The following is a 27378-nucleotide window of genomic DNA, read 5'->3' as shown; positions in this document are numbered from 1 at the left end:
AGTAAAGATTTAACATTTGGGGAATTTTAGCAACATAGGGAAGTAATGGGAAAATTCCAGCTTTGAAGGAGAAAAGTCAGAGACAACTGTGAAAAAAGCAAATTCCATATCAGGAATGGTTAGAAGGGATAAAAATGGCTATGTAGCAAGGGGGTGGTGACTGTACATTTCTGTGTCAAACACCAACATGAGCCTAAGTTCCCAGGGGATCTGGGTGTATTTCCTGTCATGAGTACTGATGGCGAGCAGGAGGGGGCCTCTATCCAGGGGGGAAAACGCATGCGTAGTACTGAGGAATTAAGCAGCCATTCAAAGAGACACAGATCAGACCCGCCTTAACTTTTGGGGTTTATCTATCTGGGTTTTCCCACACTTCTTCAGTTTGTTAGGATTGATGTCCTAACAGTCAGGAATCGCGCTAAGACGAGAAGTAGGTCTCTAGTGTTTATTACTGCTACATAAGACAGAAAATCCTAACAAACTGAAGAAGCGTGGGAAAACCCAGACAGATAAACCCCAAAAGTTAAGGCGGGTCTGATCTGTGTCTCTTTGAATGGCTGCTTAATTCCTCAGTACTATGCATGTATTTTCCCCCCTGGATAGAGGCCCCCTCCTGCTCGCCATCAGTACTCATGACATTTCCCATGTGAAAGTTTCACCAGGCAGATGGCTTTACAATGCCACCACCTGAACTTGAATGGATAGATGCTTCACCTCAACGGGAGTCTTGATGGAGCAGAAAAGGAAACCTCTCCCCCCAGGACTAAGTGGCTCCATTTTCCACTTTTAACCAGGGTTATGAGAGCCAGTTTGGTGTAGTGGTTAAGGCATTAGGCTAGAAACCAGGAGACTGTGAGTTCTAGTCCCACCTTAGGCATGCAGCCAGCTGGGTGACCTTGGGCCAGCCCCCCTCTCTCAGCCCTAGGAAGGAGGCAGTGGCAAACCACTTCTGAAAAACCTTGTCAAGGAAACTGCAGGGACTTGTCCAAGCAGTCACCAGGAGTCAAAAACTAACTCAAAGGTGCGCGTGCGCGCACACACACAGACACACACACAAAATTAGGCTTAAGCAGGCATAATATTAGCACAAACCCAATAGTAAGGTGTAAAGAATTGTATTTCAGTAAGGGCAATAAAGGAAGAATACGAAAAACTAGGCTAGCTGCAACAATTTACACAGGGCTTAGATCTGCATCCCAAAGCTAGCACTCATTAATCTGAGCAAACCAAGAGATAGTAGTATTTTGATTTAGTATGCACTTATATCTAAGTGTGGTACAAGCAAAACAATAAAAATTACAGTGCTGCATAAACCAGTATCAATAGTATAACAATAAAATAATCTAAACCATTATCTACTTCCAGCACTGCCATAATTTAAATTAGTAGCAAGTATTGACACTGACATTTCTTCCAGTTCATAAAGATCCTGAAATAGAAGTGAGGCTCTTCAAAAGAGCCTTTTGAAATCTCAGGAAATCAGACTCCAAATGTAGTTCAAGCGGATTGGAATCTAAAGAGTAGGAGCTAAATGGGAGGAAGCTCTGTAACATTAGGTAGTCATTCTGACATGAAGGGAAAACTAAATGATCCTGAATGCACAATTGAATTGAAACAGAATTGCATGATGTAGTACATAGAATTTTTTCCTTCTCACAAGGTTAAGACCCAGAGCCATTAAATGGTTGAGTAGTGGAAGATCCAGAATAGACAAAAGGAAGTACTTTGTTAGAGATCACATAGTTCAGATATAGAATTCAGTTTGAGATGTGACATTGGCCATCAACATCAGAAGCTTTAAAACGGGGTCCAAGTAATTCATGGGTAATTAACCTATGAGAACTGTATCTCTAGAATTAAGGGGAACATACTGTACTTCTGAATATCAATTGCTAAAAAACAATAGCAAGCAAAGGAACTTTTGCTGAAGTCCTTATTCTAGACTTCCCCTTGTGTCCAGTTGGCTTATGGGAAGACATTTATGACACATTTATTCTGATCAGACTATGTTTTACCTGCAATAGTTGATGGCATTCTCATAGAACTTTTATTTCTCAAAATTCATAATTGTATCATGTCTTGGTTAGTAGTTTATATATATTGTACATATATTTCATGAATAACAGCTGAGTTCATGAATTATATGTATAATATATATAACATTGAAACTTGTCAGGGTGAAGCAATCCAGAAGCAATAGTTAATGGCATCTGGATGTCACACCTCAGCATGGGTTAAGTAGTATTAGAGAAGTAGAGTTTAGACGTGTGTATAGATCAACTCTTGAAGCTTGGAGCACTGAAGAACAAAGGAGGGGAGAGGAGGAATGCATTCCATTCTCTGCTGTTAGAAAATGTTTAGAGAAAGACTGTATCTCAAGGTTGCGCCTGATACTTTTTGGAACGAAGAGATGCCTGAAAACAAAAGGAGATTTCACTAGACAGTTAATTACAGACAAAAGGAGGGGGGAAGTAGGAGAGTGACTGGAATGTTTTTAAGGAAAGCTTTGGGCGCGAAAATTCATTTGTGGCAATGAAAATTCATTTGTGGCAATGAAAATTCATTTGTGGCAATGAATCACAGCCTAATAAGTAACTTTTCATATATCATTTATGGCATGTATTGAGAGTTAATGCTATTAGGATTGTAGGGACCAAGAACCTCACAAAACTATAAGGACAAGTGCATTGCTAGCTGTTAATGGTAGAGTATGCTTAGGTTTACGGTCAGGTACTGTATCAGGATAATATTCGAGGAGTAGTTATCCTCTTGCTGTCTACCTCTGGTCAGTTTCTATAAGTACATTGAAATCCAGGTAATATACAATGAAGATGTCAGTCTTCATAGAAATTTCTTTGGCTAGTATGAACTGAGCTGGAGGCAGCACAGTTGTTCATAGCACTGGACCAAGCCTAAGCCTTGGAAACAATAATGAACAGTTTTAGCTTGATACAATACAATAAAAAAAGTTGTCTTGTACAAAGGAAGAGCTAATTGCAGTTCTTCAATGATGTAGGTTAAAGACTTTTCTGCTCCGACTACTCAGACTCCCCCTTTAGAACTAGAGATGTTAGAGACCGAGTCCTCTGCTATGCAGATCATATATATATATATATATATATATATATATAATCGAATTTGTCACCGCCCATCTCCTCTCACTAGAGGGACTCTGGGTGTTTTACAACAAAATAGTCAATAAAACAATAAATATATAAAATCCCTTATAAAATTATATATCATTAATACTATAAATAGAAATAAAATCCAGATGGCTGAGTCTTATTCTGTCTCCATGTGGGAGGGGTACTTCAAGGCACTAGTATGACTCTTCCCTTCCCCGCCCCAGGCCAGGTGACAGAGCCAGGTCTTCACATTACTCTGAAAGGCCAGGAGTGATGGGGCTAGCCTCGCCTCCAGGGGCAAGATGTTCCAAAGGGTGGGCGCTACTGCAGAGAAGGCGCTCTTCCTGGACCCCGCTAGATGGAATTCTCTTACCGACAGGGTCCTCAGCAGGCCCTCTCTGCAGGATTGGGTGGGGTGGGCAGATGTAACACATGCAGCTACATGTGTTCAGCTTCTGAAATCTGAAATGAGGAAGAGGGATGAGATAATGAAAGAGAATAGAGAATAAGGATATCTTCACTTAACTGCCTATACTTTACTGCCTATACTCTGTTGAAATTCTTTGAGTTTTTCACTGATGCCCAAGCAGAATCATATTTATGCTTTCACCCTATCAGAGGTGCCTTGATGAATGAGCTCATCCCACATTTCAGCAGACAATCCCTCTTTGAACTGGTCAATTAAGTCTCTTTCATTCCAGCCCACATCCTGAGCTAACAACTGAAACTCAGCAGCAAACTCTCACACCAAACATTTACTCTGTTATAAGTGACAGATTTCACAGTTGGCAATCACTTGCTTGACCAGATCCTCAAAGTTAGCTCTTAAGTGTGCCACAAAATTAATGTAGATGTCCAAGTCTGTGCTGTTTTAAATCAGAAAAAGCTCCCTTATTCATTTGGACAATTATAAAATTAATTATAAGTTAGGTCTGTGAGAAAATCACCTGGTTTCAGAGGAATATATAATTTGCATTGAGTGAGAAGGCAGTACAGGTAGTCCTCACTTAACAACCATTCGTTTAGTGATGGTTCAGACTTACAGCAGTACTGAAAAAAACCGACTTACAACTGGTACTCACACTTACGACCGTCACAGCACCCCATGGTCGCATGATCATGATTTGAATGCTTGGCAGCCAGTTCTCATTTATGACTGTCGCAGAGTCCTGTGGTCCTGTCTTCGCCATTTTCAACCTTTCCGGCCAGCTTCTGGCAAGCAAAATCAATGGGGAACTGCATGATTCACTTAATGACCACATGGTTTACTTAACCCCCACATCAATTCATTTAACGACTGCCGCAAAAAAGGTTGTAAAATTGGGTCGGATTCATTTAATGACCGCTTTGCTTAGCAACCAAAATTCTGGTCCCAATTGTGGTTGTTAAGCGAGGACTATCTGTAACTTTTCCGTGGATTTTCATTATAATTGTCAAGCAAGGAGATTGACACTTATGCTAGAGGCTGCAGCTACTCCAACAATGGTTGAACGATCTTGGAGTGAGTCTGGTATGGGGACTATAGGTTGTGGTAGATTCTGCCCCACTTGCTGGTTTGCTGTCTAGGCCAACTGATCCATCTGAGTTGCCATTTGGGTGTCTGACTGGAGCAAGGCAGTATGGAGTAGGTTAGTGGGGTTGCAGAAGCGTCTGTCACCCTTGTTTTATCCTTGGTCTCTAGGCAAAAGCACTCTTCTTACAGGACTAGGAGAGAGAAAGCAAATCAGGCTTCATACCCGGAATGACAATCTCAGTTTTCCAAATACTTAACCTCTGATTTAACAATAAGCTTAACTTTGCAGAAGTTTCTCAGACATGACTTGACTAGAGTAGAATCTTTATAACAGACAAAAATGAAGCCTTTTACACAACAGAGGATTTGTTCTCTCTGCAGTACAAAGAAGTCATGGGTGGCAGGAGAAGCAGAGAGAAGAAGGAGCTGATTACCCACCAGCTCTTGACTCTCACAGTGTTATCTTTGTATTTGGGGACCTGGCAGGTTGAGAGCCCTGCCATTGTTCATTCCCACTTTGTCAGCTTGAGACCTATACGTTCTTGACTCTGTGAATCAGGGGTCTCAAACTCTGTTGCCACAAGTCCCTTAAACTGAAGGCCTTAACATTGAAGACTTTGATACGAAAGCGACTTATTTTTAATAATTACATTTTATCTGTGGCCCTGTAGATTGTAGTGGCATGTTCAGAGCTTTGGCATCCAGCCACCTGCATGTTCCTTACTGTCAAGAAAATGATTAGCCCCCTCACCTATTCACAGACAGTCTGCGAAAAAGTCTTACTATTAAGCTGACAGACAAGTTGGGTTCTAAAGTAAAAATAATTCATTTGCTGAAATTTAATGTAAATGTAACCTTATTGCATCTTTTCCCAATAAACCTAGTTAAAAGAAAACATGGGGAAACTTTGTTTCAAGTTGCAGTTTGTTGCCAAGAACTTAATGAATTCCCAACTCATAGCAGCCCCAGGCATTCTGGCCATGGATGAGGGATTTTGAGTGCTATAGCTCAACACTGTCAGAAGTGCTACAGGCTATCTACTGCAGATAGACTGTCTTTCAGAGGGTAGCTTCAGTTTCTAAGGAATCTTTGCTTCTAAGTCAAATTTCCAAATCTTTTGCTACGGGAGGCAAAAGTAGAACCAAGAGCAGACTTTTTTAGTTCTCTTCCTTGCTCCTCCTCCCAGTTCTTCTTTGCCAAAGAGGAAGTGGAAGAGGGTTCAAACAGAAGTGTGCAGCCCAGACAATTCATGTCTGCCATACATGGGAATGCATTATTGCCAACTGAGTGCTGAGGTGATACTTCAGTTCTGATATCTTCAGCATGAGTTCACTTTCTTGTTGCCTATATGAAGTGGGAAGATGTCACCACAGCTTCTGCTTTTCCCAATCACAGCTCCTGAAACAGGAGCAGAAAACAGTCTCTTCCACTCCTGCCACTCAGACCTTCTCTAACATGGCAGCTGGGTTCACAAGGATAATTCCTGGCAACCAATGTTGGGCTGGGGGAAGGTGAGCTACCAAGGGAGAAGGAAGGGAATGGCACTTGCCTGCCTCTGTTCCTGATTCTATCTAGCTGACTGCCTCCTACCACAGAAAAACTTTAAGCTTTCTTGAAGGGAAAGGTTGCAAATATGGCACTGGGAGCAAGTGAGCAAGTGCATACCAACTGTTAAAGGTGGGTTGGTGCGGGCAGATTGAGCAGTCTGAAGAAAATGATTTGTATGTACATTGGACTTCAAAATATCCTGAGAGTTTACAGCTTGACCCATAAGTACCTACCAAAAGATCCTATATGATGAACATACCAGGGATTGCAGCTTTATCTCAGGAAATCAGATATTGATAATTAGGCCAGTCGGTGCAAACAAAACCCAGACTGTTTAGGAAAGGCCATACTAGATCAAGGAGGTGGGCAAGGAATTGAATATGTGGCTGAGTTTCCAGGAACCTAGTTTAAACTCATGAGTCTATCATGTGAATATTCTTAAGCCCTACTATGCATGAGAAGCTTTGGTGTTTAACATCTTGGTATAATTAGTTGAGAAAAAAGGATGTTCCAGCTAACATTTGTTTGGGAAACTGAAAGGGTTACATGAAATCCCATGGATCTCAGAAGGCAGAAGCCTGACAAACAGATTTCTGCCTAGGCCATGACACAAACAGGATACACTGCCCTAACCACCTTCTCCATTGATATGGATAAGAGGTACTCTATTCAGTTGTACTGAAGTTGTATGTGGTTACCAGTTTTAATTGTAGATAGATCATGCTCTACTCTGATGGTTACAAGAATTTAGTTGTACAAGAGTATAACTTTAGTTTTGCGGTAGATGCACTATCCAGGGGGCCATATGAAGACAGCATCTGAGTTTATGACCTCAAACAGGACATACATATTCTATCACTATTCATATAACATTTCCATTATAATTATTAATAGCTGATTTGGGTTTAGAATAAGTCCAAGAAACTAAAGTTAGTCCCCCTTTTGACATACTCTTCAGCCTCAGCCTCAACTGAAAGATGGGAGTATAATAAATTAGGGGGACCTTTAATTTTGACTGACTTATTGGTTATTTGGGAAACTTTTAAACATTGTCAAAATGTAGTCACTGTCTTTCCCAGCAAGAAAAAAGTAGGATTCAGGGGAGAGGAAGTTAAGAGTTTCTTGGTTTCCAGGTGGGTTTTGGCTGGAGGTCTCTACTGAAAGCAGGGACCTGAAGAGAAGAGATTTCATGCAACTGGGCCTGAAGATTCAAGGCCAAAGCCTTGAAAACACACAGAAAATGGGAGCCAGTAAAGAAAAGTTGGCAAGAACTATTTATTTAGTCACATGTGGATTTGTTTTTATTTCTGTTCAGTGCTGCATGCTTGATTTTGGGTGATTTTGTATTTTTCTCTGTTTGTTTGTTTAGATTATTTACTTAGATTACAGAGTGCTGCTTTTGGAATGCAGATCTCATCCACATCCATCTTTTCTTGATTACTCCAGTACTGGCTTTGTAACAAGCATGACACACTCCACTTAGGCTTGGTAAAATGGGAAATCTGATTCCCATAAAAGCTGATTTCTATGTATTTCCAGTTCTGCCCATCTGAATGCCAGGGGAGTAGGGACATCTCCACATTCAAGAACAGGAGCATAAAACTACCCACCCAGGTAAAACTCTTTCCCCTGGGGAGATAGCCATATTTAGATTCCCTGGAATTTAGGTACAGGATGTGTGAGGATAATCTCTGGGAGGGGTCTGGCAGCCTCAGCTTTCTCCTTCTGTTTCCTGTAGGCCATCAGTCTTCATAGTTGCTTAGACTTTAGATCAGTCTATCTCAACCTTGGCAACTTTAAGATGTGTGGACTTCAACTCCCAGAATTCCCCAGCCAGCATGACTATCTGCTTTAGTCACTGGTTATATTCATTGTCAGTAAATAAGGCCTAGGAAGAGAGCCTTTTCTGTTGTGGTGCCCACCCTGATTCCCCCAGAATCAGATTGGTCCTAACCCTACTGGCTTTTTAGAAGGCCTTAAAGATGCGGTTTTGCCGCTGGGCTTGGGGATCTGGATGTGTGGTAGAGCCTGTACAGTGGTTATGTTGATTGTTGTTGTTGTTGCTTTTTTATACTGTGGCTGCTAATTGTATAGTATGGTTTTTATATGGTTTGAGATATGATTTTTGTATGGTACCTTGTTTTTTTATATTTTTATATATTTTCAATTGTTGTAAGCTGCCCAGAATCATGTATTTGAGGTGAGTGGCTATATAAATTGAAGTAATAAATAAATAAAGCCATAATCCAAGATGTCATAAAAATCTGAATGCCCTTCATGTTGCAGAAACTCAGAGATTTGCCTCTGGCATAATTTGGGAGTGCTAGAAATAAAAAATAATGTTGCAAAGACAAATCTACCAAAGAATGTTTAAAATACGTTTTGCAGAATCTGAATCAAATTGGATCTGCCAAAATACAGTGGTAGCATCAAGCATAAGATAACTTGAGCCCCTGCAAGTTGAGGAAGAATATCATCTGTAGCAGGAAAGAGTTGCTATGTTCAGTTCTGTTCATGTGTTTTCCAACTATGTACATGTAAGCTATGTCATTTTTCTGGGGATTTGATACCATTGTTGCACACTGGTCTGTTGGTACAGTGTGTTTCACATTGGACCATCCTTTCCAATTGGGCTTTATAGGACTGATACCATTTTGGCTCTATGCAGTGTTATAGGACACACTACTTCCTTAATTCTTTATTGGAATTATCTTTAAGGTTCCTATTTCTGTGTTATTCTCTGGTGAGTTATTCTACCTGGTGTACTAGTTCCATTTTGACAGGTATCTTTTGGCTTAGAAGACTATTTGATCATATATGATATATACTTTGAATTCATATTTTTGACTTTGGACTGGATATGAATTGTCTATAAATTCTTGCTGCCAAACATGCAAAATGCTTGATGACCTGTTGGAAAAGAAGCAGGCTCTGGACACTTCTGCAAACTATTTCTGAAATCAGTTACATCAACTTCAGTATCAGTTTTAAGGCACACTGCATGTTTATTAATTTGCAAAGACTTGCTTACTAGAAACAAACAGATAGACTACAGTCCATGACCAGCAAGCACAGTTCCAGAAAGAAATATTCATTGTTATCCCCATGTTTTTCAGTTTCTCAAGTATGAGAGGCAGTTGCAAAATGTCCTACTATCTTGTATTTATGTGATTCAGCTGTTTTAGGAGGACAGTTTTGCTTTCTGTGTGTATTCTTTGCCATGGTTAGTACACCAAGAGGCCTTTAGTTGTGTAGGTGCACATTGGCTTGGACATCAACTGAAGCTTGTATGGCCTAGTTTTCTGCCTGTTCTCCCTATAGATGCTTATTTGGGTGGCAGAAGCCTTTTAGCAACTACATGGAACCCCATTAACATACCTTGGTCCTATCATAGGTCCTTGATCAATTCATAGTGGAAAGTCCTATTTTTTTCTAAGCAGGTTGCATCCGTAGTTTTGAGGATAAAGTCTTTCCAAAATGCCAACAACCTAAGTGTAATTCCTAAGTGAAGGATCAGAAAGAGCTCATAGCTGGAAAGTTTAAGGGAGAGCCCCCAACAGATTTTCTCTCAAAGTCAAGAGTGTATTTAGCTAATCTGAAAGCCTGAGAAAGAAGAAAGAAAAGAAGTTCTACTGGTGGTACATTAAGAAAACTGAAGAGGAATGGACTGGAGTCTGCTGTCAAGAACTGCAGTGCTTCGGGCATGTTTCTGTTCCTGCTTGAGAACAAGCTGATATATTTGGAACATGTACAATCTCATAAGAGTAACTGAAGAAAGGAAGTAGAGTGCAACTACACTTCACCTGATACAAGTTTGTTGTTGTTTATTCGTTTAGTCGCTTCCGACTCTTCGTGACTTCATGGACCAGCCCACGCCAGAGCTTCCTGTCGGTCGTCAACACCCCCAGCTCCCCCAGGGACGAGTCCGTCACCTCTAGAATATCATCCAACCATCTTGCCCTTGGTCGGCCCCTCTTCCTTTTGCCTTCCACTCTCCCTAGCATCAGCATCTTCTCCAGGGTGTCCTGTCTTCTCATTATGTGGCCAAAGTATTTCAGTTTTGCCTTTAATATCATTCCCTCAAGTGAGCAGTCTGGCTTTATTTCCTGGAGTATGGACCGGTTTGATCTTCTTGCAGTCCAAGGCACTCTCAGAATTTTCCTCCAACACCACAGTTCAAAAGCATCGATCTTCCTTCTCTCAGCCTTCCTTATGGTCCAGCTCTCGCAGCCATATGTTACTACGGGGAACACCATTGCTTGAACTATGCGGATCTTTGTTGTCAGTGTGATGTCTCTGCTCTTAACTATTTTATCGAGATTGGTCATTGCTCTTCTCCCAAGGATTAAGCTTCTTCTGATTTCCTGACTGCAGTCAGCATCTGCAGTAATCTTCGCACCTAGAAATGCAAAGTCTTTCACTGCTTCTACATTTTCTCCCTCTATTTGCCAATTATCAATCAAACTGGTTGCCATAAGATCCATGGCTTTATCTATACACTTATACTATGAGTATAAGAAATAAAGAAGATGAGTTCCAACTTCTAGTACATGAAGGCAAACATGATTTAAGAGGTATAATGCAAACATAGGGGGATGTCTTCCATGAATGGAATATAGAAATTGAAAGATAAAATTTATTCAAAATGAAAAGAAGCCACAAAAAGGGAAGAGGAATGTTAAAACTATCCACCTTTGCTCAGAATTCCAAATGAATTAACTGGACAATGTTATAGGTACTTTTTGGAATTAAATCATGGCCAGATTAAAGCCAACTGATGCCTTAAGTACAGCTCAACAATGGTGCCCCTTGGCCCTCCCATTGCTTAAAGCCTGACAAGACATTAAGACTCAATAAATGCTCATAACTAAAGTGCTATAATAAGTGCTAATAATGAAAGTCGAGTGTGGCAGTAAAAGAATTAAAGGCATGATAAGGAAAGAAACTTTGTAGTGTCCCTCTTCCTTTGGTGCCTTAAGCACATACTTACTTTGCTTAACTGTTAATCGAGGGCTGATTTAAATAAGTGGGGAAAGAATAAAAGCAACACCATTATTGGTGTCTACAATTGCCTGTTCAGCTAAGGAGAATATATGGGTGATGTTTTCCAGAAGTAAAGTGCAGATCTTTTAAACAGGCCTGAAGTAGTAGTGGTAAGGTTGAATTACCTCTACAGCTGTTGAGAGAGAAACACTACCAAGTATGGTCCTTTCAGACAATTCCTAACATGTTGACCAGTGTTTTCTTTAGAGGAAGAAGGAAGGAACTAGAGAGTAAGTGATCCTTGACTTGACTTAACCAAAAGGGAAAACTAAGTTAATGAAGTGAGCAGAAAATGAATATTGAGGAAATATTATCATACATTTAAGGATAACTAAAGCTGAGTACAATTGAATATGTAACTTGGACTTCAGAAAAATGGATTTTAATGAACTCAGAACATAAATAATTAGGATTCCAGAGTAGGAAAAGCTAATGGGAAAACAAGCTTAAGATGAATAGATATTTTTAAGACTTTATTTGCAATTATTTTTTTTACAAATGCAAACAATTTCAATTGGGGAAAAAAGGACGTAAGAAGAAGATGTTTTGGAAAGCAGAAAAGGATATATACACAAAGTAAAAAGTGGGACAGATCACAAAGAAGAGATGTAGGGAGCTTGGAAATATATAGAGGGTGTCAGAAAAACTATCCCCCCTCCCAGTTTGTCATAGCTGGTTTAAATATGCTTTTATTCCAATATCCATGTCTCTCTTCTGGAATGTTCCATAGTTTGCCACAGTTAGGGGAGTTGCCTGTCAGAGACTGATTTTTTTGTGCTAATAGTAAAGAGAGCTGATTTCTAAAATCTGCATATCTTTTTAAAAAAAACAAATGCCTTGCTTGTATAATTGAGAAGAAGGAAGGAAATAGTTAACACATTTAATATAGATTAGGCAGAAGGTTGCATTTATTTTTGTAAAAAAATTGGTTATACCTCTTGCCTTATAGCTGAAATGCTGTCTTAGATAGCAAATAAAATTATCCTGGTTCCCTGAATTGTTCCCAGAGGGGCTCTTTTTCAACCAGCCTACTCATACTACTACATATTATTCCCAGGAGAAGGAAGTTGACTAAACTTAGAAGATAATCAAGAACAGGGCAGTGGTATCTTACCTAGAGAGTATCTTGAGATAAATGGAAGCCAGAGAGAATGGCAGGAGACCAGACAACTGTGGGGAGATTTGCAGCCTGGATCTGAAAACCGTAGGACTGCATGACATGGAAAATTTGCACAGGTTTCTGTAGAATGTAATGCCGGGTAACTCACATCAAAAGGTGAAGGGAGAAAGAGCAAAGAGCAGAGGCTTTCTGTGTCTATCTCAGGATCTCATTACATAAAGCTGCCAAAAGAGGTCAGCCATTGTGACTTCCTAACAAGTTGGCTGGAAGGTGCCATTATTTGTTGATCACTTTCTAAAAAAACAAAACAACCCTCCACTCAGCAGTATGATATTTAAGTGAGGGGGGCTGATTTTTTTAGTTTCTAGGGTTTTTTTTATCTCAGAATAAGAGTTATCTCTTATGTAAGGATTGCCTATTCTAAAACACCATCAGACTCAAAAGCAGGATCACAAAGATATCTGATTTATTAAAAAATAGTATGCAGGATCACAAAGAAAGCTGAGAATGGAAAAAGCAAACCAAATGCAAACTAAAAACCCTCAGTACAAACGAGATCCCTCCCCCCGTAGAATCTTCCCAGGCGCACAATCCCAGGTGCTCCTAACGGCTTCTGATGGTCCGTGGGAAAAGTCCTTGAGCAGAGCACATAACCCAAACACATTCCATTGAAATGAACATAGATACAGAGCTTGGCACAAGGTTTCACAGCAGCTCCCTCCCAACAGAAACGAGCATCAGCACCATGGCCTATGAAACGTTACGATGTACAGTGCACATTGAAACAGTGAACATGACATACTGCCCCCCAAAAGAAAGAAAACATTAAGTGGCAGGCTTTAAAGGGTAAGCCAAGTGGAAACGGTTAACTAAATCAGGAGCATTAACGTGGCGAGCAGGCACCCATTCAGGATGAGGAAAGTGTTTCCAGCAGATCAGGTACTGGAGGGTGCCTCGAAGCTTGCGAGAATCAACAACCTCCTTGACTTCAAAGTGCTGTTGGCCATCACTCATGATTGGAGCAGGAGGAGGAGATTGGGGATGCCAGTGGGAAGAGTGGTGGACAGGCTTGAGCAGGCTGCAATGGAAAACAGGGTTCAAGCGTTTCAAATTGTGAGGCAGGTCCAACTTAACAGTAACTGGATTGATAAGACCAACAATAGGGAAAGGACCAATGAACTTGGGAGCAAGTTTTTTAGAGGGCTGTGGGGACTTGATGAATTTGGTAGAAAGATATACTTGATCCCCAATTTTGAAATCGTGTTGCAAAGAACGACGTTTATTGGCTTGAAACTTGTAAGCAGGCTGGGCATCAGCCAAAGCCTGTTGAATCACCAGCCAGGAATCAGCCAGCTTAACAGCCCAGTCAGAGGCAGAACAGGATTGGGGAGGGATTTGTGGCAGCTCAGGGATGGGAACAAAGTCGTGACCAGAAACCACACGAAAAGGGGTTTGCCCGGTGCTTTGATGGACAGCATTGTTGTAAGCCACTTCAGCAAAAGGCAGCAAGTCCACCCGATTGTCCTGATGGTAATTTATGTATGCTCTAAGGAATTGTTCAAGGGCAGAGTTCAAAACCTCAGTAGATCCGTCAGTCTCAGGGTGCGACAATGTGGACAGCTCCTGTTTGGTGCCAATCAATTTTAAAAATGATTTCCAAAACTGGGAAGTGAACTGTGTCCCGTGGTCACTCACCAAACGGGAGGGGCTACCATGGAGACGGTAGATGTGGATGAGAAATAGGCGGGCCAGTTGTGGGGCCGATGGGATGGACGCACATGGAATGAAATGGGCTTGTTTGGAGAAAAAAACTTTTACAACCCAAATGACAGTTTTCTTCTGACTGGGGGGTAAGTCCACAATAAAATCCATAGAAATCTCATCCCACGGACGGGATGGGCTGGCCACTGGCTGTAGAAGCCCCTGTGGTTTACCTCCTTTACGCTTTGACATGGCACAAACAGGACAGGAAGCAATGTAGTCTTTTACATCACGCCTTAAGGTTGGCCACCAAAATTGACGGCGAACCAAATGCAAGGTTTTGACAAAACCAAAGTGTCCAGCAAGTTTGTCGTCATGGGAACGCTGCAAAACATCAGCTCTTAAAGTTTCAGGCACATAAAGGCGGTGTTCCACCCACGCCAGACCATTTTCAAAGGAAACATTGTGTGGTAATCAGGACACATTGTCTCTATTAGCTAGCAACCAAGTGTCAGATTTCAGCTCCTGTAGAAAGTCCTTCTGTAACTGACAAGGAACTTGCATTTTCCGCTTCCCAGACTGTGCTGGGTGCGGTGTTCCCTGCGCATGGGTCTGGCTCCGAGTGACGGCAATCAAGCCCAGTTGTGGTTCAGTGAGAACAGTCCCAATCTGCCATGTGGTCAGAGTCCTGAGGTAAACATGACAAAGAATCGGACAGAAAGTTTTTCTTTCCCGGAATAAATTTTAACTGGAAGTTAAAGCGACTGAAAAATTGAGCCCAGCGAATTTGTTTAGAACTGAGACGCTGGGGGGTGCGGAGGGCTTCCAAATTCCTGTGATCCATCCAAACCTCAAAAGGGCATTTAGCGTTTTCCAGGAGGTGACGCCAGGCTTCCAGAGCGGCTTTTACAGCAAAAGCCTCTTTTTCCCAAACATGCCACCGGCGCTCAGTTTCAGAAAATTTTCTGGACAAATAAGTACAGGGTTTCAAGTGATTTTCAGAATCTCTCTGTAACAATATAGCCCCAACTGAGGAGTCAGAAGCATCAACTTGGACCACAAAGGGGCGTTCAGGATCGGGGTGCTGTAAAATAGGCTCAGCAGTGAAGAGGGTTTTTAACTTCTCGAATGCTGCCTGGCATTCAGGCGTCCAATTCAGCACTGCCCCATGGTTTTTTACCTTCCCTGTCTCCCCCAAGCCTTTGGTATGGAGTAAATCAGTAAGGGGCAAAGCAATCTCAGTGAACCCCTGGATAAATTGGCGATAGTAATTACTGAACCTGAGGAAACTTTGCAATTGCCTCCGGGTGTGGGGACGTTCCCAACTTAAAATCGCCTGAATTTTTTCAGGGTCCATTTCAATGCCCTTGTCAGATACCCTATAGCCTAGATAGTCAAGTTGGGTTTTGTGAAACTCACATTTGGAAAGCTTGGCATAAAGCTTGGCATCTCTAAGCTTACTTAACACCTGTTTGAGAAGGCGTTCGTGTTCCTCCTCGGATTCAGTGTAAATGAGCACATTGTCCAAATATACCAGGACCCCTTTAAACAAATGATCATGTAATACTTCATTAATCAGTTGCATGAAGACTCCGGGTGCCCCTGCTAACCCAAAAGGGAGGACTTTGTACTGAAATGAACCCAGTGGGCAATTAAAAGCGGTTTTCCACTCATCTCCAGTTCGTATGCGGATGCGGAAATAGGCTTCACGAAGATCGAGCTTGGTGAAAATCTTGCCCTTAGACAAGTGAGCTAACATGTCCTTCCTGAGCGGAAGAGGGTACTTGTTGCAAATTGAGATGGAATTGAACCCCCGATAGTCTGTACAGAGTCTAAGCGTGCCATCTTTCTTTTCCCGGAATAGCACAGGGGCCCCAACTGGGGAATTTGCAGGTTCAATAAACCCCCTTGACAGATTTTTGTCAATAAAGTCCTGTAATGCCTCAAGCTCCTTCTGAGTCATTGGATAAATTTTTGGCTTGGGCAATTGAACGTTGGGAACCAACTCTATTGCACAGTCAGTTTTCCGATGGGGGGGTAGCTGTTCTGCTTCCATTTCCCTAAAAATGTCTGCAAAGTCTTGGTATCGATCGGGCAAGGCTTCTAAATGTGCCAAGCTAGGGCACGGCATGGCTATTGCAGCCCTTCCAACCCCCGCACTTGAACCGTCTCCGCTGTAGGGGCTTGGTAAAACCCATCCTTAAAAGTCAGAGTTCTGTGTTCCCAATTTATATGTGGGCTTTGATAGGTCAACCAGGGAATCCCCAGAATTACCAAGGGTTGCCAACAGGTGCCAGTATAAATTTTAAAGTCTCACGGTGGCTGCCCATTTGCATTGCGACAGTTCCAGTGAAATGGGTCGCCAGGTCCCTCCCCACCGTTGAACCATCCAACTGTGTGAAGATCAAAGGCTGCTGGAGGGGAAAGCTAGGCAGGTCCAAAGCAGCAACCAGATCAGGGTGAATCAGACACCTGGAACACCCAGGGTCAACTAAAGCCCAGACCTCTGTAGTCTTTGTGCGGGAGCCCAATTTCACTTTCACTGCTAGATTGGGACAGTCAGCACTCACCATAGCATCCTCGTGCCCATCCTCCTCCACCTGCCCGCAGGCGCTCTTCATGGCAGGTGGCTGGCGTTTCCCGCCAGCTCCTTAGAGTCATCTTCAGCCTCTCCCAAGAAGTAGAGTACTTCTTCAGTGTCAGCTGCCCCCTTGGTTGCTGTCATCTGCCGCGAGCGGGGCGGTGATTTGGCCAGCAGCTTGCCCGCTCGGTCTCCAGTCTTGGCTTTTGGGCAATCAACTGCTCGATGCCCTTCCTTTCCGCATTGGAGACACTGACCCCTCACATAGCGCCGATCTCTCTCCTCTTCCCAGGCTCTATAGTCTGGGTGGGTAGCAGTTGCGGCACTTCGGGGTCCCCTCAGGGTGGCTGGTTGTTTTTCAGGTCGTTTGGTTTGCATGTAGGTATGCTGGGCGTACTCAGCTTTGCCGGCCAGACAGATCCATTCATACAATGACTGTGGGTTGTCTCTACACAACGCCCACCGCAGTACGTCCCTGTTGAGTCCCTCTTTTTTTTTTATATGAAATCTTTATTAATTTATTTAATAAACATGGAATTACATACAAACAATAATATCTTAGAATACAAAAAAGAGAGAAGAAAAAGAAAAAAGAGAAGAGGAGAGACGAAAAAAAAGAAAAAAGAAATATATATATGTAAATAAAAAATAAAAAACGGGGGATAAGATGAAAAATAAATAAATAAATAGAAAGATTAGGGTTTCCAACTTTCTAGACGGTACAGCTTAGTATCCTAGCATATTATTTTTTTTCTTTAATTCTCTAAATTACCTTCATTAATTCTAATAAGAAATTAAACAATTAAATAATTTGCTATTTATATACTATATATTCATATTAACTTTTTGAGTCCATTCCACATATTTGAAAAAAGGTGTCCAGTCCTTTTGAAAATCTTCCATATTTTTATCATTTAGTTGGTCTGTTAGTTTTGCCATTTGCGCCAAATTTAGGGATTTAAGTATCCATTCCTCCACAGATGGGATTAATTCTTCTTTCCACTTTGCAGCGTAGAGAATTCGGGCCAAAGTAATCAAATACAGTAGAAGTTTTCCATAGTTTTTTTTCCAAATCTTTGTTCATAAAGCCCAATAAATAGAGTTCTGGTACTTTATCAATATTAACTGCCAGCATTTTACAAATTATATTATGTAGAGATGACCAAAATTTTTTCGCTTTTTTACAGGTCCACCACATATGGTATAGAGTTCCAATTTCTTTTTTACATTTCCAACAGACATTTGACGTATTTTGAAACATTTTCAATAATTTTTCAGGGGTGGTATACCACATGTACATCATTTTATTAAAATTTTCTTTTAAATTATAATTTGATGTAAATTTTAGTCCCTTAGTCCACATTCTTTCCCAAACATCATATTCAATATTGTATCCAAAATTTTTCTCCCATTTATTCATACATTGCTTAATTTGTACATTTAGTATTCTCATTTGTAATAACATTTTATATATTTTAGAGATCATGTGGTCATTATTAGCATAGATTTGTTCATCCCACCAAGATAGGTTTTTTGTAAATTTGTAACTTTTAGCATCTATTTTAAATTGTTCTTTTAATTGAATATATGTAAACCAATGACAATATCCTTCATTCTCCAGTTCTTCTCTTGTTTTCATTGTAAATTTAGTCCCTTCAAATTTTATTAAATCCGAATATTTTAGCCACTTATAGTTTCCTATTGTTTCTCGCCTTACAAAAGCTTCTTGTGGGGAAATCCATAGTGGTATTGTCGATGTTAGAGTAGATTTATATTTTTCCCAAATTTTAAGAATAGACGATCTAATACAATGATTGTTAAATGTTTTATTTACTTTCAATTTGTTATACCATAAGAAACCGTGCCATCCAAATTTTAAATCATGCCCTTCTAAATTTAGTAATTTATGATCTTGTAGGGTGATCCATTCTTTTAACCATAATAAACCACATGCCTCATAATATAGCCTGAAATCGGGAAGACCCAAGCCTCCTCTTTCCTTGTCTTCTTGTAGTAATTTGAATTTAATTCTTGGTCTTTTCCCTTGCCAAATAAATTTTAAAAGATCTTTTTGCCATAATTTAAAAATTTTATCAGTTATAAATATTGGAATAGTTTGAAATAAAAATAACATCTTCAACAGAATATTCATCTTAATTACAGAGATTCATCCCATAAGTGATAAATTTAATTTTTCCCACCTCGATAAATCTTGTTTGATTTCCTTCCATACTTTAACATAATTATTTTGGAATAAATCACTAGTATTGGTTGAAATCTCTATCCCTAAATATCTAACTTTTTTGACACTATTAAATCCTGATTTAATTTCTAATACATTCTGATTATTTTGTGGCATATTTAAATTTATCATCTTCGTTTTTTGATTATTTTAAAACCAGCTAATTCTCCATATTCTTGTGTCTTTAATAAGTAATCAATTGATATTAATGGGTTTTGTAAAATAATAACTAAATCATCCGCAAAGGCTCTTAATTTATATGTTTCTTGTTTAATTTTTATCCCTTCAATTCGATGGTCCTTTCTAATAGTTTCTGTTAGAACCTCCAATACCAATATAAATAATAAAGGAGATAGCCTTGCCTTGTTCCTTTTTCTATTTGACATTCTTGTGTTATCTCTTAATTGATCACAATTCTGGCTTTTTGAAATGTATAAATTGATTTTATTGCTTTTATAAATATATTGCCAAAATCCATCAATTCTAAAGTCTTAAACATAAAATTCCAATTTAGATTGTCAAAAGCTTTTTCAGCATCTAAAAATAACAACATAATCTGTTTTTCATTATGAAATTGAGCATACTCTATTATATTTAAGACCGACCTTATATTGTTTTTTATGTATCTTTGGGGTAAAAAACCATTTTGGTCATAATTAATTATTTCTTGAAGAATTGTTTTTAGTCTTTCAGTTAAAATTAAAGTAAATATTTTATAGTCATTGTTTAATAACGAAATAGGTCTATAATTTTGGCATAATGACGGGTCTTGTTTTTCTTTTGGGATTAGTATGATATTTGCCTCTGACCATGATTTTGGTATTGGATTTCCTAACAGAATCGCATTCAATAAATCTTTAAGTGGTAACAAAATTTGATCTTGAAAACATTTATAATAACCTGCTGAAAATCCATCTGGACCTGGAACTTTGCCTATTTTCAATTTTCTAATTGACTCTATAATTTCCTGGGTTGTGATGGGATTATTAATTAATGCTTTTTGGTCTTTATTTAATTTCTTTAAATTTTGTTTTAATAAATAGTTCTCAATTTTATCAATTGAAATTTCTTGTTTCTTATATAAATTTGTAAAGAAATTATGAAATGCCTTTTTAATTTTTTCATTGTCAACTAATTCTTTCCCATTTTCTCAAATTTTAGTAATAATTTTTTTTCCTTTTCTTTTCTTAATTTATATGCTAGCCATTTTCCAGGTTTATTAGCATATTCAAAATTTCTTTGTTTAATATATCTCAATTTTCTTTCAATTTCATCTGTTGTAAGTATTTTTAACTGCTGCTGTAAAATTTTTATTTGATGGTTTATACCTTCATCTGATGGTCTTATTTGAAGGTTTTTTTCTTTTATCTTAATTTGGTCAAGAACTGTTTGAATTTTTTGTTATTTTTTCCTCTTTAGGCAACTATTTAAATACATAAAATATCCTCTCATATATGCCTTGCTAGTATCCCATACTGTCCCAATACTCACTTCATTATTTAGATTCCATTCAAAGAATTCTTTCAGTTTCTTTTGGCAATCTTCTACAAGTTCTTTATTTCTCAACAAAGTTTCATTTAATCTCCACCTATAGCTTTTTGGGTGGAGTTTTATAGCCAATTGAACTGGATTATGGTCTGAGAAGGATCGGGGAAGAATTGATACATTTAAAATTTTATTTGCCAAATTTTTAGATACCCATATCATATCGATCCTGGAGAACGATTTGAATCTGTCTGAATAAAATGTATAATCTCTAGCCATACCATTTTTATATCTCCAGGCATCTACAATAGCCAAATTTTCTGACATATCAAAAAAAGATTGGGGCAATTTTCCTTGATTTTTTTTAATTTGTTGTTCAGATTTTCTGTCAATAATTGGTAAGGTAACTCCGTTCCAATCTCCCATCATAATCCAGTTGTTATAAGATAATTCGGAAAGTTCATTTAATAAATTTTGATAAAATTTATTCTGATTATCATTAGGGGCATATACTCCAACCAGTATTGCTTTGGAGTTTTGTAATTCTAATTCAATTATTAAATATCTCCCATTTTTATCAACACTTATTAATTTAGGATTTAGATGGGGTTTTACATATATTGCAATTCCATTTATTTTTTTTTCATTTGCTGCTATAAATTCATTTCCTAATTTGTTATTTATCAGATATTTACTATCTTTTTTCGCAATATGAGTTTCTTGAAGACATATTATATCTTGTTTTAATTTGTATAAATAGTGAAAGACTTTTTTCCTTTTAGCTGCGGTGTTGGCTCCATTTATATTCCAGGAAAGGCATTTTAATTCACTCATTTGAAAGGAGTATTGCAAATTCTTTAGAACTTGAAGATGGTTCCTCTGCACTTTGTTCCTCTGTATTTAAACGTTTCACTTTACTTTCTTTACTTTTTGGCCTTTCCCTCCCATCTGTTTCTGATTCTAAATCTTTCTTATAATTTCTGAGAAATTCCTGAGCCTTAAAGATGGTATTTAATTTATATCTTTGTTGTTGGAATGTGACATTCACTCCTTCCAGTACTTCCCACCTAAAGGGGATTTTATTTCGTTTAAGGACTTCAGTAAGAAAGAAATCATCTCTCTTTTTTTTAATATTCTCAGTGGTATGTCTTTCAGTATCATAATCTCCTCTCCTTCAATATTAATTTTTTCCCCCCAGGAGGCCTGTATTGTCAAATCTTTGGTGTTCTTCCTTGCAAATTCAATTATTATATCTCTTGGTTTCCGATTAATTTTTGCATATTTCGAATTAACTCGAAATATTTTTTTCTATATCTTCTTCTAGCCTTTCTTCCTCCCATTCAATTAAACTTGCAAGCATTTGAACCACTATTTCTCTTATTTCTGCCTCTTTTTTTTCAGGTACACCTCTAAGTCTAACACAATGTTCTTTTTCTTTTAATTCTAACACAGTTAATCAGTCTAATTCTATATCGTTTTCTACTTCTAATTTCTCCACTCTTTCTCTTACCTCTTGAATATCTGCTTTTATTCTTTTATCCATAGTCTCTAACTTATGATCTAACCTTTTTTCAAAGCTATCTATTTTCTCCTCTAGTAGTTGCGTTAAATTTTGAGTAATATTTTGAATTGTTTTTTGCGTAAAATATTCAAACATAGCTTTCAACCATTCACCTTCCCTGGTTTCTGAGCCTCTCCTGTTCTGTCTCCTTGTGTTCATTTTGTCCTTATAAAAATATTTACCTATCTTATATTTATCTATATAAAGCAGTGTATAATATTTATATCCAAACATACAGAGCATACAATTCAAGGTAATCTTATAAACATCTGCAATATAGTCCAATATGGCGTTAGAAATTAATTAATTAATTCAGTTCCTTTTAAGTGAGGACTGGCAGTAAAGGTTTTTGGTCTCCAAAGGATAGAAAAGTTTTTTTTTCCCCCTCCGCTTAGAAAGTTTCTTCTTTTTCACTTTTGTAGTCAAAAGTTGTTTCTTTTACTAGAGATGAAGGGGGCTGCAGAATTGCCTAGATGACTAGGCTACTCACGCGGGTTCTACCGATGTACCTCCAGGCTTCCTGGCTGCTTTGTTGTTGCAGTGAAAGTGAAATATTGAAATAGAAAGCAAAGCTTTCGCCTGCCGCTCCAAAGCCGCTGTAGTCTTTCGTCAGCAGCGCTCCTTTTCTAGCGCTGCCTACAAGGTCTGCCCGTCTCTCTCCGACTCCGCAGAACTCTCAACCTCCACGTGGTAGATATCAATTTTTCCGAGCTGTTACAAAGCTTGACCAGCCGCCATACTCCTTCACCGGAAACCCTCCAAAGTATTTTTTTTCTTGAGTCCCTCTTTAAACCATTCTATTAAGGTTGACTGAGACCAGTCGTGGATTTTCCCAGCTAAAGCCTTAAACTCCAGGGCGTAATTAGCTACAGACAGTTGGCCCTGGGTAAGATCCTTCAGTGCCTTTTTAGCTCTTGCCTTGGCTAGAGGATCCTCAAAATGCAGCTTTAACGCCCACATGAATTCCTCAAAATCCTCAAGCTCAGGGGAGTCAGCCTCACTTAATTGAACATACCAGTCAGCCGCTCGTCCCTTCAGCTTGGTGGTAATGGCAGATATTTTAGCCTCTTCGGAAGTATGGTCCAAACTGCCTCATATAACTTTTAGCATTAGTGAGAAAGAAAGACAACTTAGTTGGATCCCCATCAAACTTGACAGAAAAGTCTTTCACCCCTGCTCCTGTTGGAGCTGAATTAGCGGCTGCTTGAGTGGTTGGGCCCCAGGTTACAGTAGTTCTCCCTCCTCGGGTGGGGACACTGATGGTCGAGCTCTATAGGATGGAGATTCATCCCCGCGCCATCTCCGGCCCTGCTCCGCCGGCGGTCTGGGTGAGGGGATGGAGGATGATTGCGTGGAGCTGGAATCTCCTTCGCGCCTCAGCTGCCCCCCCCCATGACAGAGACAGGTTTTTTAGCATGTACTCCATCGATTCTAATTTGGCCTCTACCACTCTTTCAGGGGTTTGAGATTCCTCCCTCCCTCGCGTGTTAGGCTGTCTCCCTGCTGATACCGTGGTAGATTCTAGGTTTGGGGTCAGTGGGAACCGATACTTCCAGGATGCCTGGGATGTCCCTGGCTGGGGTTCTCCCATTTCATCCCAGGTGATCAACTCTGCAGGCGATTCGCTGGGTGCCGGTTGCTCTGGTGCTCTCCCATCGTCGGATTCCTCTACCTCAGGGCTGGAACTCGAATCCTGCCGGAAACCTGAAGGTTCTGGGGTGAGGCTCAGTTCTCCGCTCCTGACCGTTGACTCGGGCATCAAGCCAGTCGGCTCCTCAAGTCTCCCAGTCGTGAGCTTGGATTCGGCCATCGTTAACTGTTTTCCCTCACAAGAAACTAATCTTGGTAGGAGCTAACGGTACAACTTTGGGGATTCTCAGCTTTATGTAAGGATTGCCTATTCTAAAACACCATCAGACTCATAAGCAGGATCACAAAGATATCTGATTTATTAAAGAATAGTATTCAGGATCACAAAGAAAGCTGAGAATGGAAAAAGCAAACCAAATGCAAACTAAAAACCCTCGGTACAAACGAGATCCCTCCCCCTATAGAATCTTCCCAGGCGCACAATCCCAGGTGCTCCTAACGGCTTCTGATGGTCCGTGGGAAATGTCCTTGAGCAGAGCACATAACCCAAACACATTCCATTGAAATGAACATAGATACAGAGCTTGGCACAAGGTTTCACAGCAGCTCCCTCCCAACAGAAACGCGCGTCAGCACCATGTCATGTGAAACGTTAGGATGTACAATGCACATTGAAACAGTTAACATGACACTTAAGGGAAAGCCAAATATTTTCTGACTGTCAAAAGCTGGCAGTGAGACATTCACTTGCTTCTTTTCTCTAATATAGTTGGAAAAGGGCTGTTTCAAATTCAAAGTGGTTCAGATTTGAAACTTCTTTGTAACCCAGTTTATAGTATTTGGAAGGATGTGTGTGTCTGCCTTCAAATCAGTGTTAATCCTGGCAACTGCCTGAACCAAGCCCTGCAGGGTTTTTTGGCAAGATTTTGGAAGTTGTTTGCCATTGCCTGCTTCCTAGGGCTGAGAGAGAGTGACTGGCCAAAGGTCACCCAGCTGGCTTTGTGCCTAAGGCAGGACTAGAACTTGCAGTCTTTTGGTTTCTAGCCTGGTGCCTTAATCTCTACACCAAACTGGCTCTCAGTACTTGTTTTATCTCATAAATAATCCTGTGAAGTAGATTATGTTGAGAGATAATGACTGTCCCAGCATCACCCAGTGAATTTCATGGCTAGAGGGCTATATGCATATGAAATAAAATCAATATTTGCATGAAATTATGTTTGTGTACAAAAAAATAAACACATTCTGATTTAATCCATACTTCTTATAGAGTTTCTTCTTTTTTTTAGTGTTTCTTCTGGTTCTGTTTCACAATGAGGATTAAAGGACTTTTCCTTTCTTTATAAAGGATAAAGGTATGACTTTAATGGAATGTTTATCATATGATACTTACAGTATACATTTTTAATTTTCTGGAAAGAAGGATAGATAGATAATTTACTGTGAACTTTAAAGGCCATTTCATATATTACGAACAGGTAAAATGTAAAGTTTGTACATGGTAACATAACTTCCATCCACTTCTTTTTACAGAAATGTATGCTTAGGGTAAGCATGTATTTGATGTTATATTGTAACATATCCATTAATCAGGAATCTGCAATCTTATTAAAAAAATAATATGCATAATAAATAGCAGAGCAAATATGAAAATAGAAACCTTAAAATGAATGGAATTAATTTACATTTCTTAGTATATTTTCAAATCCATTCTGAAACACTGGTGTTACTCATTGTTGAATTACATTGTATTAATCCATATAAAATTTCAGTGAGACACTAAGGAAATACAATATTTGAAACAGAAAACCATTTAAGACTTTTTAATAGTACGATCCATGGCATAAATACAGCAAACCCCTTCTACTCTGCCTTGTAGAATCAACAAATCTCATGTTTTGCAGCTTTTCTAGTAATTCTTTCAATAGCAGGAAAAAATGAAAATAATGTCTGTTGCCCATATCATAATTCTTTGTGCAGTTGTCCTCCTTTTGGGCTACCTGCCAAAACTGAGCTAGTGATTCTCATTTAATAAAAAAAGACACTGGATATATTCCACTGGATATATTTTAACATTCACATGGAATATTTTACCAGAAAGCTTAAGGTCAGTATAAAGAAGCACCGGTTAATAAGAAACAGCAATAAATCATGTCACGGGGTAAAGGCAGGTCTGGAGGGATCTCAGTTTTTCCCTGTATTTCCTTCCATTTATTCATTATTGCCCCCCAAGCCCTATTTTGTTCCCTAAGTTGGATTAAAAGGTGCAGGAACGATCTGTAGTCACTAAGTCACAAAAGTCACAATAACCAACTTGTAGTGATTGCTGTTAAATCAGCCATTTGAGCACCTACTGTCTCAAAGGCAGTGAAATTGATTAAGCAGGTTTTCTGTTTAAGACAACTGAGACAAGTGAAAGAAGGTTTTTATTTGGCATATTTAAAACGTTAGGAATTTTTCTTTTTAATAGAAATAGTATACCCAAATGTCTAAGCATAAGATGGACTTTTAAAGTTTGTATATGTATCCGTCAACCAAAAAACCCAGCCCTGTCACTTATTTCAATAAGGTTCTGTACATGAGGAGTCAAGCAAGGGAGGAGGATAGTAATGAGAGTTTAGGTTTACCTCCTTAAGCATAGAATACATAAGTATCTATAGTACCGTTGAACTGGAACTGCTCTTCCCTGACATGGATAGCATTTACAATTCATTCAATTATTTGCTCTATTTACATAGAGTAAAAATTAGTAACAGTAATGCAGAGAGCAATATCTAAATGCTACCTGAATTCAGTATCAATGTAAACTCTTTTCTTTAATCAGAATAACACCATGAAAGCTGAGAGGCAATCTCAGGTACCACTGACCATTGAACAAGCTTTTACTGGGGATGTTTTATAGCTATTCAGTGGTAAAATATATAAACTGCTTAATTATGGGCATAATACATTGTGAAGATAAGCAATATTTGTGCTGGTAAAGTAAGAGAACTGGTACTTAACTTTTTTAAAAGTCAGTTTTATTTGATTTCTTACGTAGATCTTGAAACCTTCTATGCAAATATTTATGAAAAAACTGTTAAGGACGATCTTTCAAGAGGTGGCCTTACCTTTCAGTTCAATTGTATGCAAATACATTAATTTTGCTAAAATACTCTCTCTTCTGTTGCTATGGCAATGTATCCTTCCTTCACTGCTGCACAGGCTTTCTGTTTTTTTCTTGTCTCTATTCCTTATATTTTCTTTCTTTTCTTTTTTGCTCATTCTATTACGACTAGTCTCTAATGTTTATTTTTGACAAAGTAGAATTTTCTACTCATATAGGTGAGATATATGATTGACAGAAAAGAGCAAAATCAACATGAGGTCTATATACCTTTTTATAATGTTATTTCACAGTTTGTATATCACTAAACTAGAATGAATCATCCAGTTGGATTGATAGACTGCTTGTGGCATGGGATTCTGATTTTACAGGATTGGAACTAAAACTTTTGAGATAGCTAAGGCTTCCCTTGCTTAATATTGGCACTAACTGGATATTATCGCACCATCTCAGTCTGATTTAGAAGTTTAACATCATCAATGTACTTGGCAATTATGTATTATCTGAGTATATAATAAGGGACTTAGGTGAACTGGTTAGTTTTGTGCTTTTAATTCTTTGGAGAAACCTCTTTTTTCCTTATGCTATAAAAGGCTTAAGAAAAACACTGCTGTAGTTTTCCAAGAAAAAAGAGAGTTATTCTTCAAGAGAGTTTGCTTGCATCTGGCAAATGCTTCTAAGGGAAGTTGATTGTGGAAGGCAGGGGACCTTGAAGCACTTTAGTCTTCTAAATTATCATACAGAACAAAAATGTTAGCACTAT

General features: G+C 39.0%; 1 long non-coding RNA gene across 1 annotated transcript in view; it reads left to right on the top strand.

The window, feature by feature from the left end:
• The window catches only part of LOC134500960 (uncharacterized), a 110892-nt gene that overhangs the window by 61219 nt on the left and 22295 nt on the right, over nucleotides 1–27378 (top strand). The window contains exon 3 of the long non-coding RNA XR_010068307.1: nucleotides 24799–24864. This is a non-coding gene — a long non-coding RNA (uncharacterized LOC134500960). The remainder of the gene's footprint in view (nucleotides 1–24798; nucleotides 24865–27378) is intronic.

This window comes from Candoia aspera, chromosome 7 (genome assembly GCF_035149785.1).
Source record: "Candoia aspera isolate rCanAsp1 chromosome 7, rCanAsp1.hap2, whole genome shotgun sequence".
NCBI lineage: Eukaryota > Metazoa > Chordata > Lepidosauria > Squamata > Boidae > Candoia > Candoia aspera.
This window is presented reverse-complemented; position numbering and strand designations above follow the sequence as displayed.